This window comes from Oncorhynchus gorbuscha, linkage group LG02, assembly GCF_021184085.1.
Source record: "Oncorhynchus gorbuscha isolate QuinsamMale2020 ecotype Even-year linkage group LG02, OgorEven_v1.0, whole genome shotgun sequence".
In the NCBI taxonomy this organism is placed as follows: Eukaryota; Metazoa; Chordata; class Actinopteri; order Salmoniformes; family Salmonidae; genus Oncorhynchus; species Oncorhynchus gorbuscha.
Genome location: NC_060174.1, coordinates 39,519,895 through 39,541,911, shown reverse-complemented (window position 1 = coordinate 39,541,911; position 22,017 = coordinate 39,519,895). Strand labels below are relative to the sequence as shown.

The 22,017-nt window shown below is 43.6% G+C and overlaps 1 long non-coding RNA gene across 1 annotated transcript; it reads left to right on the top strand.

Moving 5' to 3' along the window:
* The first annotated feature begins 9,976 nt into the window (after positions 1-9,976).
* Positions 9,977-19,337, top strand: LOC123995362. Its single transcript, XR_006831820.1, has 4 exons — positions 9,977-10,111; positions 13,194-13,313; positions 18,933-19,077; positions 19,227-19,337. It is a non-coding gene; the product is annotated as an uncharacterized LOC123995362 (long non-coding RNA).
* Positions 19,338-22,017: the final 2,680 nt, after the last annotated feature.

Sequence of the window (22,017 nt, the reverse complement as noted above, 5' to 3'; positions counted from 1 at the left end):
GCTAATAGGGATCCTCATAAATCAAAAATCAAATAAAAACACTTCTGACTGGCAAAACATTTCTTCCATACTTAAAACTGAATATATGGCTAATGTTATAGAACTGAACTATTTGTGTAATATTGTATGGTAAATACTTCATATTCTCTTCTTTAAGTGAATGTAATATTGGGTCAATTTTCAAAATGGCCATTCTGTTTTTCACTATCCCTATCAGACACAGTTGTAGCCAACTACACTTTCAACAGTCAATTCCATTCAACAGATGATGTCCATTTCAATCTGCAGTATAGAGGCGAGTTTGTATACCCTCAGGTGTCAGCTCGGCTGGGCCCAACTGCTGCAAAGGCGTGGCTGGGCACAGAACATCTGGAAACTTGGAAATCGAGCGAACGCTGCCTCAAATTATATCCGTCCAATTTGTCTGCCCTGTCAAGCCTTCCTCTGCCACTCCCTCCTTAGTGGTACCGTAGCCTACAGTAGCTAATGCCACACGGGCAACTGAAAAGACAAAGATAAAGGTTTGTCCATGCAAGGCTGTCTACCCACCACTATCTTCAATCTGATATTGGGTTGTTCATATGTTTCTGTTAATGTCTAATTGCTAGCCGATTTGTGGCAAGTATTTATACATTTTGTTCTTTGAGGTTGTACAGAATAGGCAAAAAATAATCACTAACCCTCAAAATGTTTTGCAATATTCGTAATAGTGCTTTGGTAGTGTTTGTCCTTGGTGCGGTGGCATAAGCTCAGTGTCCTTGTTATAATGGTGTGATGCCATAGCGGAGTGTGAGAAATATGCTTCCATCAAACTCTCATTAACCTTTTGTCTGACGATGCCCCTCATGGAAAGATTACTCTGAGATCTCAGTCAATTAAATAAAATCTGATTTAATGTGTCACATGCTTCGTAAACGGCAGGTGTAGATTAACAGTGAAATGCTTACTGGCCATTCCCAACAATGCAGAGAGAAAACCTCTAATATAATAGAAAAATAAATAATAATAACACAAGGAATAAATATACAATGAGTAACGATAACTTGGCTATATACACAGGGCACCAGTATGAAGTCGATATGCAGGGTTATGAGGTAACCAACGTTGATATGTAGATATAGGTAGGGATAAAGTGAATAAGCATCAGGATAGATAAACAGTAGCAGAAGTGTATGTGAGTTAAAAGAGTTAGCTCAGAAAAGGGTCAATGCCGATAGTAAGGGTAGCTACTGGTTAACTATTTAACTAACTACTTAGCTGTCTTAAAGCTTGGGGTTAGAAGCTGTTCAGGGACCTGTTGGTTCCAGACTTGTTGCATCGGTACCACTTGCCATGGTGTAGCAGGGTGAACATTTATACATTTGACATTATAGTCATTTAGCAAATGTTCTTATCCAGAGCGACTTACAGTTAGTGCATTCATCTTAAGATAGCTAGGTGGGACAACCATATGTCACAATAATAAAAAGTACAGTTTTCCTCAATAAGCTACTGGTGTTCCTAATGTTTGATATAGTCAGTGTATATACAGGCAACTACCAAAATAGTGGAAAAACAAACTTTAGGTGTGGTTTCTGAGCTACTAAAGAAATAAACAATCCATCTTGATTATTGACATGTATAAAAATGCTGGACAGGCCATTATTTTGGCCATTATGTTGGCTACGATCGCTATACCACTATAAGATGACAATGCCACCATCCAGTGGTCACTGAATGGTTTGATGAGCATGAAAATGATGTAAAACATATTTTTGATTTGATTTATTTGACCATTTTAAATCACAGTACAACCAACATCTGGATACAGGACGACAATACAGGACGACAATAATAATAAAACAATTATACGTATTTCCATGACGGGCTTCATGAAAATACATTAAATCAAAAATATATACAAGATTATAACATGAAAACAAAATCTCAAACACATCGTATCAATAGGGAGGAAACCATAAAAGGAATTAAACACATTAACATTCATTGAAAACAATTATACTTTCTTTAAGCCTGTGCGGTTTTAAATAATTTTGCCCATAAACCATTTCTTAAGGTTTTTCTTCAAACTCCCTAGCGTAGGGATGGATTTATATGGTTTGGTACACCATTCCATTCCTCTGCACCAGCATTAAGGACATAGTTTGTCAAATCAAATCAAATTTTATTTGTCAAATGCAACAGGTGTGGACCCTACCGTGAAATGCTTACTTACAAGCCCTTAACCAACAATGCAGTTCAAGAGAGTTAAGGAAATATTTACTAAATAAACTAAAGTAAAACATTTTTTTAAGAACACAATAACATAACAATAATGAGGTTATATACAAGGGGTACCGGTACCGAGTCAATGTGCGGCAGTACAGGTTAGTCGGGGTAATTTGTACATATAGGTAGGGGTAAAGTGACTATGCATAGATAATAAACAGAGAGTAGCAGCAGTGTAAAAATGAAGGTGTGGCAATTTGATCAATTGTTCAGCAGTCTTATAGCTTGGGAGTACAAGCTCCGAGCGGATGTTGCCTGTATTCCATTGCTTTTGTTTGGGACATGTATGTATGGTCACTGTTGGAACGACGTCGTCGATGCACATATTGATCAAGCCGGTGACAAAGGTAGTATACTCCTCAATGCCATTGGATGAATTCCGGAACATATTTCAGTCTGTGTTAGCAAAACAGTCCTGTAGCGTAGATTCCTCCTCATCTGACCATTTCCATATTGAGCGAGTCACTGGTACTTCCTGCTTTAGTTTTTATGTGTAAGCAGGAATCAAGAGAATATGAAATGAATGAATATGAAATGAATATGAAATGAATGAAATGAAGGGCGAAGGAGAGCTTTGTATGCGTCACTGTGTGTGGAGTAAAGCTGGTCTAGAGATTTTTTATCCTTTTGGTGGCACATGTGACATGCTGGTAGAAATTAGGTTAAACGGATTTAAGGTTTTCTGCATTAAATTTCTCTGCCACTTCTGGATGAGCATTTTCTTGTTTGCTTAGGGTCGTGTACAGCTCGTTGAGTTCGGTCTTAGTGTCAGCATCGGTTTGTAGTAGTAAATAGATGGCCACGAAAAATAGATGAAAACTCTCTTGGTAGATTTTTATTTATTTTACCAGGCAAGTCAGTTAAGAACAAATTCTTATTTTCAATGACGGCCTAGGAACAGTGGGTTAACTGCCTGTTCAGGGGCAGAATGACAGATTTGTACTTTGTCAGCCCGGTGGTTTAAACTTGCAACCTTCCGGTTACAAGTCCAATGGTCTAACCTCTAGGCTACCCTGCCGCCCCGGGGTCTACAACTGATCATGAGGTATTCTACCTTGAGACTTCCTTAATATTAGACATCGCGCACCAGCTATTATTGACAAATAGACACACACCACCACCCCTCATCTTACCTGACGTAGCTGTTCTGTCCTGCCGATGCACGGAAAACCCAGCCAACTGTATATTATTTGTGTCTTCGCTCAGCCACAACTCAGTGAAACATAAGATATTACAGTTTTTAATGTCCCGTTGGTAGGATAGTCTCGACTGGAGCTCATCCAATTTATTCTCCAGGGATTGCATGTTGTCCAATAGAACGGTTGGTAGAGGCATGTTACCCACTCGTCGATGAATTCTCACATGGTACTCAAATCTCCGTGGGACTCTTCGGATAGGCTCTCTTAATATAAATGATGCCGGAGATGCGGGAAAGAGGAGTCTGTTGGGTGATTACCGTAATTTCCGGACTATAAGCCGCTACTTTATTCCCACACTTTGAACCTCTGGGTTTATACAATGACGCGGCTAATTTATGGATTTTTCCCGCTTTCACAAGATTCATGCCACCAAAAAACTGAGCACCGTCACATAATGTGACGTAAATCGAGCGCGCTCAAACTTCGCATCATTCTGATTACGGTAGTAATTTTGTCACCCTCATCATGGCAAAGACACGGAGAAATGCATATGATGCAGCTTTCAAGTTGAAGGCGATAAATCTGGCTGTTGGAAAAGGAAATAGAGCTGCTGCATGGGAGCTTTGCCTTAATGAGTCGATGATAAGACGTTGGAAACAGCAGCGTGAGGAACTGACTCAGTGCAGAAAGACAACAAAAGCTTTCAGAGGGAAGAAATGCAGACGGCCCAAAGTATTTGCAGCCACTCGACATCAGTGTAAATCGTGCATCTAAGGTGGCGCTCCTTGTTCAGTGGGAGGCTTGGATGATGACAAGTGGGGAGAAATCCTTCACTAAAACGGGCCGCAGGCGAAGAGCATCTTATGGTCAAGTCTGCCAGTGGGTCCTGACAGCGTGGAGCATTGTCAAAAAATCCACTATCATCAATGGGTTTCGAAAGGCTGGACTGCTGCGTGTTGAAGGGGCAGCATGAGCTCAGCGGGGTATTTGCCCCCGGATGAAAGTGACGAGAGCGACAATGAAAACGATCCAACATCGGATGAAGCAATTCTGAGGCTATTCAACTCCGACACCGAAGGAGATGACTTCAGTGGTTTCAGTGCACAGGAGGAGGAAGATAGTGACCAATTACTTTCTTGGTAGGCTACTGTTTTAATTTTTGTTACAAGCCGTGTTTCGTTAAAGCCTATTTATTTTTGTTACAAGCTGTGTTTCGTTTAAAGGCTGTGTAAAGTTAATTTGTTTCAATGTACCGGTAGGCACCTGCGGCTTATAGACATGTGCGGCTTATTTATGTACAAAATACATATATTTTAATAATTCAGTGGGTGCGGTTTATATTCAGGTGCGCTTAATAGTCCAGCAATTACGGTATGTAAAACAAAATAAAGTACAGCTGTTGTTTCCACAGGAGACACATTGTGATGTGGTGAATGAAGTTGATTGGGGGCTCTGATGGAGAGGGGCAAGTGCTGGGCCATAGAAGAAATGTTAGTGCAGGGGTGGCAGTCCTTTTTGCACCGGGTCTGGCTGTAAAAATGTGCTCCTCAAAGGAGGTGTGTAGGAGTAGACGGCGGGGACTGGAATTGCATGATTGATTTTACGAAATACAGGCTCAGGGGTGGTGTTAAGGGACATCATCAATCAGTTTGATGTTTGGAGAACTAGACATCCCAACACAAGACAATGGTCTTTGGGGCTAGGGTGAGTGCAGCCCGACATGTTAGGTTTTACATGTCGATGAACCAGAGCAATTGGCTGTTGGGCACTACCATTCACCTGCTGGGTTTTTCTGATCACCACATAACCATGGATCGGCTGTCTATTTCACAAGGGCCTTGGCAGGCATCCTATTGGAAGTTTAATGTAAAGCTCTTACAAGATGCCACCTTTTCCTCAGGTATCCAGTCCTTTTGGGAATGATATGGGCAGTGAAGAGAGGAGTATGAGTCTCTGAGTCAATGGTGGGATGTGGGAAAAGTCCAAATTCTGCTTTTCTGTCAAAGGAATAGAGCTCTGTCATCCTCAGAGACTATGAGAGTATTGGGGAAATTGGAACGTAGTATCAGTGAGGTGGAGGTAGAGCTGGTGGGGCAAGGCAATGTAGGCCCCCAGACTGAATTACCTAAGGACCTGGGTAGTTGTTTCCAGGTTAAAGCAAAGTGAGCACTTGTAAGAGCCAGGTTCTCCATGCTCAAGGAGATTGATGTTCCCAGCTCCATCTTCTTTGGTTTGCGGTGAAGCCAAGGTTATGCATTGTCTATGGCTGTCGGATGGGTGGGTGACCTCTGTGGTGGGGGAGATGTGGGAGCAGACTGTGGAGTTTTATACTGAGTTGTATAGGGCAGAACTGTGTGATCCTATTTGTGCTCAGGTTTTGTTTGTGGAACTCCCTAAGCTCTCTCTGGCACAAAGTTATGAATTTGACATTTCCCTGTTGTCCCATGAACTGGCAGATGCTGTAACCCAGATGTCCCCCAATAGACTCCCAGTGGAGTTTTACAAAATTTCTGTGGAATAATTTGACTGGACTTAATTTGCGTGATGCGTGAATGCGTCGGGGTAGGAGAGTTGCTGATGAGCTGTCATCGGGCGGCTCTGACTCTCCTGCCAAAGAAAGGGGACTGTGTGAACTTAAGAACTGGACTATATCCCATCTGGACTATAGTACACAAGGACCAGACATATTGTGTACCGGGACACTCAATCACGGACAATCTGTTCTTAATCAGGGACATATTGGACTTGTCGAGAGTTTCTAATGTGAACTTTGGACTGGTCTCTATAGACCAAGAGAAGGCTTTTGATAGAATGTACCATGAGTATCTGTTTAATGTGATTGGGTTTTTGGGTTTGGGAAAAGGTTTTTGTATTTGTGAAGATGTTGTATGCTTGGGCGTCATGGATGGTCAAGGTGGGAGGGGGGCTCAGACTAGTCTGAAGGTGTATGAGGGAGCTTTGTCAGTGAAGGTGAACAGGGGCAAGAGTGAAGCTCTATTTTGTGGGGTATGGAGGGATAGGGCCCCCCCTCTGCTTCCAGGGGGTTTGCAGTGGGACTCTGAAGGGCTTACATTTTTAGGTGTGTACCGGGGCTCAGAGAGGTGGGTCAAGAAGAACTGTGAGGCGCTGTCACGGACATTGGCGTCAAGACTGGCCAGGTTGAGGTGGCTCCTGTCCCAAGTGTCATATAGAGGGAGGGTACTGATAATCAACAACCTGGTGGAATCCTCCCTGTGGCATAAACCGGTCTGCAACGCAAGCTGGTGTATTTTCTTCTGGTCGGATCATCACTGGCTGAGGTCTGAAGTGTTGTGTATGTCCATCCATGAAGGAGGACAGGGCCTGGTGGAACTGGAGAGAGCAGGGTGGCTGCCTTCCTACTAAAGGTGGCACAGAGACTGCTGTACTATACTGATGTTTGCTGGAGGGAACCAGAATGTGCGCTGCAGCTGTTCTTCATGTGGCTGGGGAGGCTGAGTACAGCAGGTCTCTCTGATTTTTACTCTGCGGTGCTGAGGGCCTGGTAGCTGCTAAGGCCCACATGAGAAGGGGGTGTGGAGCCTGGGCTGTGGGTGTGGGAGGAAACTATTTTCCACAACCCAGTCATACTTTTGATATCAGTTCAGTAGGCCACCATGCAGAGGTGACTGATGGCAGTGGGTTTACTGCTGATGGGGGAGGAGGGGTGGAAAACCCCTGATGTCCTGGCACAACAAACATCTCTTCGGCTGCAGTGGAGATTCCTGGGGGATGTCCAGGAGGAACTATCTGAGCCCATAAGAGGGGTGTTTTGAGCAACCAAAGGGGGAAGGGACACCAATGATTCCGCCCCTGCAGGTGGGGAAGAGACTGTGAACTGGCAAGGGGGTCTGGAGGACTTGTTAGATTTTAACATTCCGAGCCTGGGGGAGTATGGGTGGATGGGAGGTAAAGCCCTCTGCACTAAGGTGAGGAACATTAGGAGTGAAGGCACATCAGCGGCAAGGAGTATGTGGGGCTGAGAGTATGGTGGGTTTTAGATGGAGGGGGCTCTACAAACTCCCAGTACCAAAGAGTTCAGGTAACCTCCAATGGAGGGTTCTACATGGAACGTGACCACTAACAGCTGGTTGGCACGGGTCGACCCGGGAGTCGGACAGGGGCGTCCTTTCTGTGTCATGAGTGAAACTGTGCATCATGTGTTTTCCAAGTGCTCCAGGTTAGGTTCATTAATGTCTCTGTTGGAATGTCTGTTTGAGAGATTGGGGGTGGAGTTTGCTGTCAGGATTTTTATAATGAGTTCCAGGTATTTGAATAAGGAAATGCCAAATGTGTGTTTTGTTGAATTTTCTGTTCGCTCGGGCAAAGTTTGCTATTTGGCTAACAAGGAGGAATGGGGTCAAAGGCGAAAGGATAACAGACCCTTTACTATTATTTAATGGGATGGTCTCTGCACGCCTTAGGGTGGAATTTGAGTTCTATGAAATTATAAAGTGTGGAGATGTTTCAGAGATATGGTGTGTGCAGCTGGGTAAGATAGGTATACGGTTGTAGAAGTGGGGAGGGTTTGGTTATTGTGATGTGTGGTGTTGTGTTGTTTTGTAATCTGGGGTAGAGGGCAAGGTGAGTATGCAGCACAGGGGATATTTGTTTTTTAAAGGGGGGTTGGGGGGTGAGGTTTAAGGTAAATTAAATGAGGATTTATCATTAAAGAAGGAAAAAGTGTCAAAGTATCTCTGTCTCTCACCACAGATTGCAGGAAAGAGATGATGCTGAAATGGGTTTCATATACTGTAAGATGGAGAGCGATCTTTCATACCTGGCTTCTGAGGCAGTTGTTTATCCGTTCTATGAGCCTGTATCAATGTGCTTGTGAACATGGCTGATGTCGCAGCATGTAATATTTGTTTTATTTTAATTGAAGCTCAGAGTCAACACACAGTGATCAATATTGAATGTTTTTTGGGGTGAATAGTTATAATTGTACTGTGAGAGAGAAATTGGTCTGCATTATGGCCTAGATTCCACTCCTGGTGTGTGAGTGGAGCAGAGCAAACACCCCTCCCCTTTATTCCAATGAAGAGAAAGCATGAGCGGGGAACGTTTACCCGCGCATGGAGTCGGGCCATTGTATTGAATAAAGCCTGTGCATTACTTTGAAAAGGGCAAGTTGATATTAACCTATGGATGGCAGGGTAGCATAAAGGATGGCAATGGAGCATAAAGGAAGGCAATGTGTAATGGCAGAGTGAAAAGTGCCATCTGGTGCTTTTAACTTTTGAGCAATTGGGTGCTCTGCTTGATTCTTCCATCACTTCAATGTGATTTTGTCTAGCGTGTGTGTGTGTGTGTGTGTGTGTGTGTGTGTGTGTGTGTGTGTGTGTGTGTGTGTGTGTGTGTGTGTGTGTGTGTGTGTGTGAGTGAGAGAGAGAGAGAGAGAGAGAGAGAGAGAGAGAGAGAGAGAGAGAGAGAGAGAGAGAGAGAGAGAGAGAGAGAGAGAGAGAGAGAGAGAGAGAGAGAGAGAGAGAGAGAGAGAGAGAGAGAGAGAGAGAGAGAGAGAGAGAGAGAAGAAACACTAATCAGCATTGGTCATTGTTCACATTTCCCCTTCAGTCACCCCCAACTGAGCCTCTGGCAAACCCACTGCTATATATAATACTGTTTAACCCAATGTAATATAAACGTACATCATTGTTAACTCCTTCATTTTAAATGTAAGAGAATGAACCATTTAAGGTACATGCATTCATCAGTTTAGGCTTTGGTTTGGTTTGGGCGATGAATAAATTGATCCAAATTCTTCTGACAATATATCAGTTGGACACATTCTGACAACCAATTAATTGATGTTGAGGAGAGCTGGAAATGGATTTGAAACAATCTGTCTTCTACAAACCTACATGCAAATACATGTCATGTAAAGCATATTTATATCTCCTAAATAATGAAAACATTAAAAGTTATCCTTTTTAGATTAAACTATAGTATGCTAAATATTCACATCACCAAATACCTGATTAAAACACAATATTTTGCAATGAAGGTCTACAGTAGTTTCAACAACACACTCTAGGCTAGCACAATGGGACAGCTATTTCCCGTCCTCCTCTGGCTACATCGACCTCAATACAAAATCTAGGAGGCTCATAGGCCTTAGCCCTTTCCATAGACCTACATGGTAATTATGACCACTTCTGAAGGATATTCTCCAACCAATTCAAGCTTTTGAAATATGAACTGACATATTGTCCATCGAATCATATGATTAGGATTAGAGAACGACCCTAGCGTGGTGTATTGTTGTTCTGCCACAACATAGCAATATGAGGGTTCTTTGTGTTGAGAAGCTTGGTGAATTGGTGACATAATGGACAGAGAATGAGAGTGAAGAGTGATAGTTGAGCATTTTTTATTTTTTATTATAAAATTCAAATTAGTTTCTTCAAACTATATAAGAGGGAGGAGCTGGATCATATATTGTTTTCTTGGTTTTATACGTTTATTTTTGTGTGGAGTTAGTGCAATTTATTTCAAACGTTACAGTAGCTAGCTACCATTGTGCAGTTTTCTCCACCAGAATGGCTAGTTAATCCTAACACCATTGTAGTGGATTTTTTGTTGAAGAACCCCTTTCATGTCCCACATCAGATTCAAGCTTCTTAGAAAAAGCAGCATCAATCACGTAACAGACAAAAGTCTGCGTAATCAAAATGCGCAACGAGAAGGTAAGAATAAACAGGGTTACAAGCATCTTCGTTGGCTTTTATAATATATAATAATAATAATATAATAATATAATATACTTAGGGGCACGATGAGAGGGAATGTTCAGCTAATAAGGGCAACTACAGCTTGCAGAAGTAATTGCACGTTACGATGCTTTATTTGCTGAGTATATGGAAGTTTCTACTGTCTTCTCTTGGATGTCGAAATCAATTCAGAATGATTTGATTGTTTCAATTGCATCATCTAGTAAAAGCGAGATTAAAAAGAGAGGTAGACACAGTGCATTTTCTCAGCGTGCTAAAGTAGGCTTTCTACCTTTCTCCGGTATTTTTTAGCTATTTTTAGCTAAGGCTACAACATATAATCACTCCGGACAGACACTAGCAAGAGCTCTTTACCCTAGGCTGCTACAACATTTATGTATCTAAACATTAGAGATCTTACAAGCTAAATGGGATGAAAACATTATTCTGAAAAACTGTAAATTACTTAAAGGAGCAGCCTGTTCATCTGGTCAGCGTAAACAAATTGGTAACGTTGTGTATTTATAGTCCATTTTGTTGTGTCGAGCCCATGATTCTGTAAACTGTACCCCTTTCAAGCCTATCACAAGACAAACAACCCAGCTCTCCCCAGCATCCTGTTACGACTGTTATGACCTGCTGAAGGTCAGGAGATAATTAGCAGACCCCGTTTATGACCCACATATATGAAGGGGGCAAGGTCATCAGAGACCTTTTGGTGCCACTGCTATGTTCCAACAAAGGAACCCTTATCTCCCCTTTTTCTCAGCAACAAAGACAAAATTGGCCCAGAGAGAATTAGGACATCATAAACTTAATGTCTTAATATCAAAACTTTTTATGATTATTTGAATTGCGCGCCCTCCAGTTTCTCTGGAAGTTGTCCTGCTAGCGGGATGCCTGGCCCTAACATTAAGTCTAAGGAAAAACTTTGAGAATGAGAAAATAGTAACTGACTTTTGACTGAGACTGCTGTTGATATACAGTGGCTTTGGAAAGTATTCAGACCCCTTGACTTTTTCCACAATTTGTTACGTTACAAATGTATTCTAAAATGGATACCAAAAAAAATCTCTGCAATCTACACATAGCAAAAACAGGTTTTTATATATTTGAAAATGTGTAAAAATATTAAAAACAGAAATAACATATGTACATAAGTATTCAGACCCTTTGCTATGAGACTTGAAATTGAGCTCAGGTGCATCCTGTTTCCATTGATCATCCTTGAGATGTTTCGACAAACTATATAAAACTATATAACAAACTAGACACACCTGTCCATATAAGGTCCCACAGTTGACATCGCATTTCAGAGCAAAAACCAAGCAATAAGGTCAAAAGAATTGTCCATAGAGCTCCGAGACATTATTGTGTTGAGGCACAGATCTGTGGAAGGGTACCAAAACATTAATGCAGCATTGAAGGTCCCCAAGAACACAGTGGCCTCCATCATTCTTAAATGTAAGAAGTTTGGAACAACCATGTCCCTAGAGCTGTCTGCCCGACCAAGCTGAGCAATCGGGGGAGAAGGGACTTTGTCAGGGAGGTGACCAAGAACCTGATGGTCACTCTAACAGAGCTCTAGAGTTCATCTGTGGAGATGGGTGAGTCTTCCAGAAGGACAACCATCTCTGCAGCACTTCACCAATCAGGCATTTATGGTAGAGTGGCCAGACTGAAGCCACTCCTCAGTAAAAGGCACATGACAGCCTGCTTGGAGTTTACCAAAAGGCACCTAAAGACTCTCAGACCATGAAAAACAAGATTCTCTGGTCTGATGAAACCAAGATTGAAACCAGGGAACATCCCTACAGTGAAGAATTGTGGTGGCAACATCATGCTGTGGGGATGTTTTTCAGCGGCAGGGACTGGGAAACTAGTCAGGATTGAGGCAATGATGAACGGAGCAAAGTACAGAGCGATCTTTTCTGAAAACTTGCTCCAGAGCGTGAAATGTCACCTTCCAACAGAACAATGAACCGAAGCATACAGCCAAGACAACGCAGGAGTGGGTTCGGGACAAGTTTTTGAATGTCCTTGAGTGGCCCAGCCAGAGCCAGGACTTTGAACCCGATTGAACATCTCTGGAGATATGTTAAAATAGCTCCCCATCCAACCTGACAGAGCTGAAGAGGATCAGGGTGAAACTCCCCAAATACAGGTGTGCCAAGCTTTTCGCTTCATTCCCAAGAAGACTCGAGGCTGTAAGTACTAAGTGGAGGGTCTGAATACTTATGCAAATGTAATATTTCAGGGTTTTGTTTATTAATAAATAAGCAAAATATATATTTTTTAAATTTGCTTGGTCATTATGGGGTATTGTTTGTAGATTGATGAGATTAAAAAAAAAAAAAAAAAAAAAATTTGAATAATTTTAGAATAAGGCTGTAACGTGACAAAATGTGGAAAAAGGGGCCTGAATACAATTTTTTTCTTGTCTCCCAACATTCCGCGCCAATAATATGGGTCTCCCATCCTCCAAAATGTTTCAAGTCACCAGCCTCCACTCCATCCCTCCAGATTCATTGCTATCATGGCTGCACCAGTGCATTATAATAATAGTGTCTGCAGATGGAAACTGATTAACAGCAAGCCCCTGAGTTTAATAAAAAAGTTATTCAATCCTACAGTACAATTTAGGCCCATTTTGACTTATGTCTTCAGATTAATTTACATTTTCAATAGTTTTAAATTATGCAAACCCTGAAACCCTGACTGACATGAGTGATTTTTTATTTAATTTACTAAGATTAAAGCAGGAGAGAGTGGGCATTGAGACAAAGAGAGAGACAATGAGGCAGACACAACACCAAAAGTTTAGTCGCATATATGCCTGACATTTAAGAAAACACAACTATGTTTTATCTCAACGGTCTCCCATATATGAAATGGATGGTTGTGTACAAATATTTTACTGCGAAAGTGGTTAAATTGATAGATATTGCAACACACCCTTAACTCGAAAAGTGCTAAAGAATTCCTTGCTGTAGCGGGGTGGGACACATTTGTTAACGTTGTGTCATTTCTAATACTTCTCTTGCATTTTGTATCTTAGGTTTCAGTGTGGCGGATGCTACCTTGTATTCTGTCAAAACCGTCTTGCCATCTCCATAACCTGGACTGGGAAGGGGGTATCCTGTTTCGGGGATTATTTTTCTGAAGACCATTCCTCATAGTAAGTTTCTATATAATTAAATGTTTTACACTTGTAAGCCATGTCTTAAACTCATGTATAAGACTATGTGCGATTCAAATGTAAATCAATGTTCTTTTTTTGTGTATGGAGCCATTCAGAAGAACCATGTTGAAACTAGGGGATTTCACTCAGGTTAATTAAGAAAATAAAACATCCCATCATGCTTAGGGTCATGTACAGTGTATACCCAATAGTATGTGGACACTCCTCCAAATTAGTGGATTTGGCTATTTCAAATCAAATCAAATCAAATTTATTTATATAGCCCTTCGTACATCAGCTGATATCTCAAAGTGCTGTACAGAAACCCAGCCTAAAACCCCAAACAGCAAACAATGCAGGTGTAAAAGCACGGTGGCTAGGAAAAACTCCCTAGAAAGGCCAAAACCTAGGAAGAAACCTAGAGAGGAACCGGGCTATGTGGGGTGGCCAGTCCTCTTCTGGCTGTGCCGGGTAGAGATTATAACAGAACATGACCAAGATGTTCAAATGTTCATAAATGACCAGCATGGTCAAATAATAATAAGGCAGAACAGTTGAAACTGGAGCAGCAGCACAGTCAGGTGGACTGGGGACAGCAAGGAGCCATCATGTCAGGTAGTCCTGGGGCACCACATCCATTGCTATTTCAACCACATCCATTGCTGACAGACATATACAATCGAGCACAGAGCCATGCAACTTCCATAGAGAGCCATGCAACATCGGCAGTAGAATGGCCTTACTGAAGAGCTCAATGACATTCAACTTTGCACTGTCATATGATGCCACCTTTCCAACAAGTCAGTTCATCACATTTGTGCCCTGCTAGATCTGCCCCTGTCAAGTGTAAGTGCTGTAAGTGTTATTGTGAAGTGGAAACATCTAGGAGCAACAACGGCTCAGCCGCGAAGTGGTAGGCCACACAAGCTCACAGAATGGGACCGGCGGATGCTGACGCGTGTAGCACATAAAAATCGCCTGTCCTCAGTTGCAACACTAACTACCGAGTTCCAAACTGCCTCTGGAACCAATGTCAGCACAAGAACTGTTCGTCGGCACCTTCATGAATGGTTCCCATGACCGAGCAGTCACACAAGCCTAAGATCACCACGTGCAATGCGAAGCATCGGCTGGAGTTGTGTAAACCCCATCAAACACTTTATTTGTAACTTATTTTGTACATAATGTTTCTGTAACCGTAACCGACGGCAAAAAAGAGCTTATGGATATCAGGAGAGCGATCACTTACCTCGGATTAGACAAAAAAAGGCCACACTACTTACCTAGAGAGTTTTCAGCTATACTTTTCGTTGCTGTTTATTTACCACCACAGACAGATGCTGGCACTAAGATCGCAATCAGTCAGCTGTAAAAGGAAATAAGCAAACAGGAAACCACTCACCCAGAGGCGGCGCTCCTAGTGGCCAGAGACTTTAATGCAGGGAAATGTAAATGGGGCGGCAGGGTAGCCTAGTGGTTAGAGCGTTGGACTAGTAACTGGAAGGTTGCAAGTTCAAACCCCTGAGCTAACAAGGTACAAATCTGTCATTCTGCCCCTGAACGGGCAGTAAACCCACTGTTCCTAGGCCGTCATTGAAAATAAGAATTTGTTCTCAACTGACTTGCCTAGTTAAATAAAGGTAAAATAAAAAATATACAAAGTTTATAAAATCAGTTCTACCAATTTTCCATCAATGTGTTAAATGTGCAACCAGAGGGACATTTTTTTAGATCACCTGTACTCCACACACAGAGACGGGTACAAAACTCTCTATCGCCCTCCATTTGGTAAATCCGACACCATCTCTATCCTCCTGATTGCTGCTTGCAAGCAAAATTAAAGCAGGAAGCACCAGTGACTCGGTCTATAAAAAAAGTGGTCAGATGAAGCAGAAGATAAAATAAGTCAATGTGACTATAAATAATCTCCAAAGTAATTTATAAAATGTAATATTGTGGGAGATATAAACTACAGGACTGTTTTGCTTTAACAGACTGGAACATGTTCAGGATTCTTACGATGGAATTGAGGAGTACACCTCATCAGTCACTGGCTTTATCAATAAGTGCATCAAGGACGTCATCCCCACAGTAACTGTACGTACATACCCCAACCAGAAGCCATGGATTACAGGCAACATTCACACTGAGCTAAAGGGTAGAGCTGCCACTTTCAAGGAGTGGGATTCTAATGTGGAAGCTTACAAGAAATCCTGCTATGCCCTGCAACGAACCCTCAAACAGGCAAGGCGTCAATACAGGGCTAAGATTGAATCATACTACACCGGCTCCAACGCTCGTCTTATGTGGCAAGACTTGGAAACTATTACAGACTACAAAGGGAAGCACAGCTGCGAGCTGCCCAGTGACACAAGCCTACCAGATGAGCTTAATCACTTCTCTGCTCGCTTCGAGGCAAGCAACACTGAGGCATGCATGAGAGCATCAGATGTTCCAGATGACTGTGTGATCATGCACTCCGTAGCCGACGTGAGTAAGACCTTTAAACAGGTCAACATTCACAAGGCTGCGTGGCCAGACGGATTACCAGGATGTGTGCTCCGGGCATGTGCTGACCAACTAGCAGGTGTCTTCACTGACATTTTCAACATGTCCCTGATTGAATCTGCAATACCAACATGTTTCAAACAGACCACCATAATCCCTGTGCCCAAGAACATAAAGGCAACCTGCCTAAATGACTACACACCCGTAGCACTCACGTCCGTAGCCATGAAGTCCTTTGAAAGGTTGGTAAATGGCTCACATCAACACCATTATCCCAGAAAACCTAGACCCACTCTAATTTGCACAATGCCCAAACAGATCCACAGATGATGCAATCTCTATTGCACTCCACACTGCCCTTTCCCACCTGGACAAAAGGAACACTTATGTGAGAATGCTATTCATGGACACCAGCTCAGCGTTCAACACCATAGTGCCCTCAAATCTCACCACTAAGCTAAGTATCCTGGGACTAAACACCTCCCTCTGCAACTTGATCCTGGACTTCCTGACAAGTGGTGAGGGTGGTGAGGGTAGGTAGCAACACATCTGCCACGTTGATCCTCAACACTGGAGCTTCACAGGGGTGCGTGCTCAGTCCCCTCCTGTACTCCCTGTTCACCCACGACTGCATGGTCAGGCACGACTCCAACACCATCATTACATTTGCAGATGACACAACAGTGGTAGGCCTGATCAACAACAACTTTGAGACAGCCTATAGGCAGGAGGTCAGAGACCTGGCCGTGTGGTGCCATAATAACAACCTATTCCTCAACGTAACCAAGACTAAGGAGATCATTGTGGACTACAGGAAAACGAGGACCGAGCACACCCCCATTCTCATCGACGGGACTGTAGTGAAACAGGTTGAGCGCTTCAAGTTCCTCGGTGTCCACATCAACAACAAAGTAGAACGGTCCAAACACATCAAGACAGTCGTGCACGACAAATCATATGCCCCCACAGGAGACTAAAAAGATTTGGCATGGGTCCTGAGATCCTCAAAAGGTTTTACAGCTGCAACATTGAGAGAATCCTGACTGGTTGCATCACTGCCTGGTACGGCAATTGCTTGGGCTCTGACCGCAAGGCACTACAGAGGGTAATGCGTACGGCCCAGTACATCACTGGGGCTAAGCAGGCGGTGTCAGAGGAAGGCCCTAAAAATTGTCATAGACTGTTCTCTCTACTACCGCATGGCAAGCGGTACCGGAGAGCCAAGTCTAAGGCAAAAAGGTCCCTCAACAGTTTTTTCCCCCAAGCCATAAGACTCCAGAACAGACCATCAAACGGCTACCCGGACTATTTGTATTGTGTGCTCCCCCCAATCGTTTCTTTTTACGGTGCTGCTACTCTCTGTTTATCATATATGCATAGTCACTTTAACTATAAATTAATGTACATACTACCTCAATTGGGCCGACCAACCAGTGATCCCGCACATTGACTAACCGGGCTATCTGCATTGTGTCCCGCCACCCACCACCCACCACCCGCCAACCCCTCTTTTACGCTACTGCTACTCTCTGTTCATCATATATGCATAGTCACTTTAACCATATCTACATGTACATACTACCTCAATCAGCCTGACTAACCAGTGTCTGTCTGTATGTAGCCTCTCTACTTTTATAGCCTTGCTATTGTATATAGCCTGTCTTTTTACTGTTGTTTATTTCTTTACTTAGCTATTGTTCACCTAACACCTTTTTTCACAATTGGTTCGAGCCTGTATGTAAGCATTTCACTGTAAGGTCTACTACACCTGTTGTATTCGGCGCACATGACAAATAAACTATGATTTGATTTGATTTGCTGCAGGAGGGATTGGTGCACTTCAAAAAATAGATGGCTTCATGAGGTAGGAAAATTATGTGGACATATTTAAGCAACATCTCAAGACATCAGTCAGGAAGTTAAAGCTTGGTTGCAAATGGGTCTTCCAAATGAACAATGACCACAAGCATATTTCAAAAGTTGTGGCAAATTGGCATCAAAGTCAAGGTATTGGAGCGGCCATCACAAAGCCCTGACCTCAATCGTATAGAAAATGTGTGGGCAGAACTGAAAAAGCGTGTGCGAGCAAGGAGGCCGACAAACCTGACTCAGTTACACCAGCTCTATCAGGAGGAATGGGCCAACATTCATCCAACTTATTGTGAGAAGCTTGTGGAAGGCTACCCAAAACGTTTGACCTAATCTAAACAATTTAACGGCAATGCTACCAAATACTAATTGAGAGTACGTATGTAAATAAAAGCTGAAATAAATTTCTCTCTAATATTATTCTGACATTCTTGAAATAAAGTGGTGATTCTAACTGACCTAAGACAGGGAATTCTTACTAGGATTAAATGTCAGGAATTGTGAAATACTGAGTTTAAATGTATTTGGCTAAGGTGCATGTAAACTTCCGACTTCAACTGTATATTGTATTTATTTTTATATTTTTAATCCCAGTCCCCCCGTCCCCCGCAGGAGTCCTTTTGCCTTTTGTTAGGCCGTCATTGTAAATAAGAATTTGTCCTAACTGACTTGCCAAGTTAAATAAAGGTTAAATAAAATAAATAACATTTATTCAGGATCGTTTGTTGGAGTACTTTAATGTGTCACATGGGCGAGATGCACAGTCTGTGTTTGACATGTCTGTGTTTATAGAGTTCATAGAGAAACTCGATGGCCAGCTTGTTAGGTATGTGTAACTGGCTGTAAGGAGTCAGGCACAGGAGAGCAGAAGTTGGTTAGCCAAAGGAGCCTTTTATTTCGGTGAACAAAACACATGGCACTAAGAACACTAAACACAATATGGGTTGACATAACCCAGCAGAAACCAGTCTAGCGTGCACATATACGAAACAACAAACGATTCCACACAAAGACATGTGGGGAATAGAGGGTTAAATACACAACAATTAATGAGGGAAATGAAAACCAGGTGTGTAGGAAAACAAGACAAAACAAATGGAAAGTGAAAAGTGGATCGACGATGGCGAGAAGACCGGCGACGACGACCGACGAACGCCGCCCGAACAAGGAGAGAAACCGACTTCGGTTGGAAGTCGTGACACAGCTGTAATGGAATGTATATGCTGTTTGTATTTACAGCTAAAGTCCCCTCTTATTCGCTGATTAAGAGGTGATGACTACTCCACTCCACAACCATTGTCAACTTTCTCCTGACATGACCTGAAGCCACGTCTTATGTATCCGCTCATCCATTGGCACATTGATTCTTTCCCCTCCAAGCACTGTGAGTACCCCTATCAATTTTCTCTCATTACTGTATGTAGAGTCAATCGCTAACACAATCACATTATTACACATCAATGATTTTAATCCTTGCTTGGACTAACTCATTCTTGGCTGTTTTGAATAACTGTGTCGTGTGTTGTCTTATAGTTTTTTGTCTTCCCAGTCAAATCCTGTCCTCCACCGGTCAAGCCTATGGACACCTCAAGTCATGCCTCATACCCTCATTCAATCACAGCTGAGATCCCTTTCCAACACGGTGTAAGTAGCCCTCTCATTCCCATTCCCCATAATGTTGTACTTTAAATGTCTTTATTAATTTTAATTCTTTAGGTTAAAATAATTAGTCTATGACAATTTTGTAAATACACTTCGTCATCTCTGTGCCTATACCGTGGGTTTCCCATCCTCCTCAAATTTTCAAGTCTCCAGCATCCACTGGACAACATTAAACCAAAATTGCACTAGCCTACTTTGCGAATAAATGAAAATAACAATTAGGCTTACAGCTGTCACAATCTACATTTTAATAGCAATGAAACAGCTTTGGTTTCAAATGGTCACCAAAAAGTGAAATGAACCCCTGGCTATCAGATTGCAGCAAGGCTTACAAGGCCAAGTTCAAATGCCGATATCAAATTCAAAGCAATCGGTGCACTGCCTAAACAGCTGACCGGCAAAGCAAATGACACTGTCTCTGCCCTCTTCTTTCTAAAAGTGACAGAAAAGGGGCGCACAGGCTGGCAGCTGCTCTTATGCTAAAAACAGTCAACATGCTGGGAATGCCAAGGTGGGCCAAAATTCTAAGATGAGGCCTCCTTAGCATTCTGACGCCATTCTGACGCCTGTTTTCCTCTATTCTTTCGTTTTAGGTAATTCGGCATTTTTGAATATACAGTATAGCCATTGTCCTTGTTACAGGGAGGAGAATTAGGGCTAACTGATGGGTCAGGGTGAACTAAAGCATGAAGAGGCTCCTGGGTCAATAGGACTAAATACACAGAAACACTATTTTTTTTGTCTTGTTGTAATACCTCCTAAGGGAAAGATTATGAGGGCTCAATCCACATTTATTGTGTTGTTAAAAGATTGGGAGTACCTGAGGGGTGTCATGACTCCGACCGAAGGACACTCCCATTCCTGTTCGGGTGGCGCTCGGCAGTCGTCGTCGCCGGCCTACTAGCTGCTACTGATTATTTCCTCCCCCTCCTTATGTGTTGATTGAGTGCACCTGTTTTTAGTTAGGTAGTAAGGCTTTATTAGTAAGCCGGCCCACAGGGTTCCTTGTGCGGGATTAATTATTGTGACCGTCTGTTTAGTGTACTTGTGTGCACGTCTATGGGTTTTTGTGTTTTCCCATTTTGTGGCTTTTCCCTGGACAGTTTAAGTCCCCCTGTTTGGGGCATTTGTTTGTTCATTACGCCCTGTGTGTTCGTGAGGGTTGGCTTATGTTCGCCGTTTGTCTGTGCATTAAAATAGCACTCACCTGAACTCTCTGCTTCCTGTGCCTGACTCCTCACCCACTACACTCAGATCGTTACAGAATCCCGCACCACTGAGGAATGGAGTCGGCGAAGCAACAGCCACTCCCCTCCCATCGATGGAAGAGAGGGTTCTACATCACACCACCGTTCTCCATCGGATCGGAACGGCGATGGATCTGGTGATGGAGAGAATGGACCGATGGGAGAGAAGTGGTCTCCTCTCTCCACCTTCGGCCCCCCCTCCTCAGGATTCCCCATCTCCCGACTCCAGCACCCTCCATCTTACGCTCCCGAGGGTCTATGATGGAGCGGCAGCAGGGTGCCAGGGGTTCTTACTCCAGCTAGAACTGTACCTGGCCACCATCAGACCCACTCCCTCGGGAGCGGAGAGGGTGAATGTCCTCATCTCCTGCCTCACGGGTCGTGCTCTGGAGTGGGCAAACGCAGTTTGGAATGGCCCAGACTCAGCTAAGGAGCACTACCCCGGGTTTTCTCGCCGCTTCCGCGCTGTGTTTGACCACCCTCCAGATGGCCGAGCGGCGGGAGAACGACTATTCCATCTCCGGCAGGAGAAGAGGAGCGCCCAGGATTACGCATTGGAGTTCCGTACCTTGGCAGCAGGATCCGGGTGGAACGACAGGGCCCTTATCGACCACTACCGGTGTAGTCTCCGGGATGACGTCCGCAGGGAGCTAGCGTGTTGGGACACCGCTCTTTCCTTGGATGAGCTAATTGACATGTCCATCCGACTGGACAATCTGCTGGCTGCCCGTGGGCGTTCAGAGAGGGTCCTGTGTGTTCCACCACCCAGCAGCTCCACTCCTGTTCCGATGGAGTTGGGAGGGGCTTTGCCGAGGGGTACCGGAGGAGGAGGCTCCCTCTGCACCAACTGTGGTCGGAGAGGACACACGGCCAATCGGTGCTGGGGGGGTCCGTCTGGGAGTCGAGATGGCAGGTGAAACATTTCTCGATCACCCCAGGTGAGTCAGCACCAAACTCACCCAGAACCCCCTGTTGGTCACATGTTTGTCTTGATTTTTTTTCTTAATTTTTCCCCCTCTTCCCAGCATAGGGCGCTAGTCGATTCAAGCGCAGCTGGGAACTATATGGATCGCGGACTCGCTATTAAATTAGGTATTCCGCTTTTGCCGATAGATTCTCCCTTTCCCGTGCACTCCCTAGATAGCCGGCCATTAGGGTCAGGGGTGGTCAGGGAGACCACGATTCCACTGGACATGGTAACGCAGGGGAATCATAGGGAGCGTATCAGTCTCTATATTATTGATTCGCCTGTGTTTCCAGTGGTGTTAGGGATTCCCTGGCTGGCCCGGCACAATCCTAAAATTTTGTGGAGACAGGTGTGGTCAGAGGAGTGTTCTGGAAAGTGTCTGGGAGTTTCCGTCGGTGCCACCTCGGTGGAATGTCCAGACCAGGGTCCCACAGTGTGCATTCCCCCC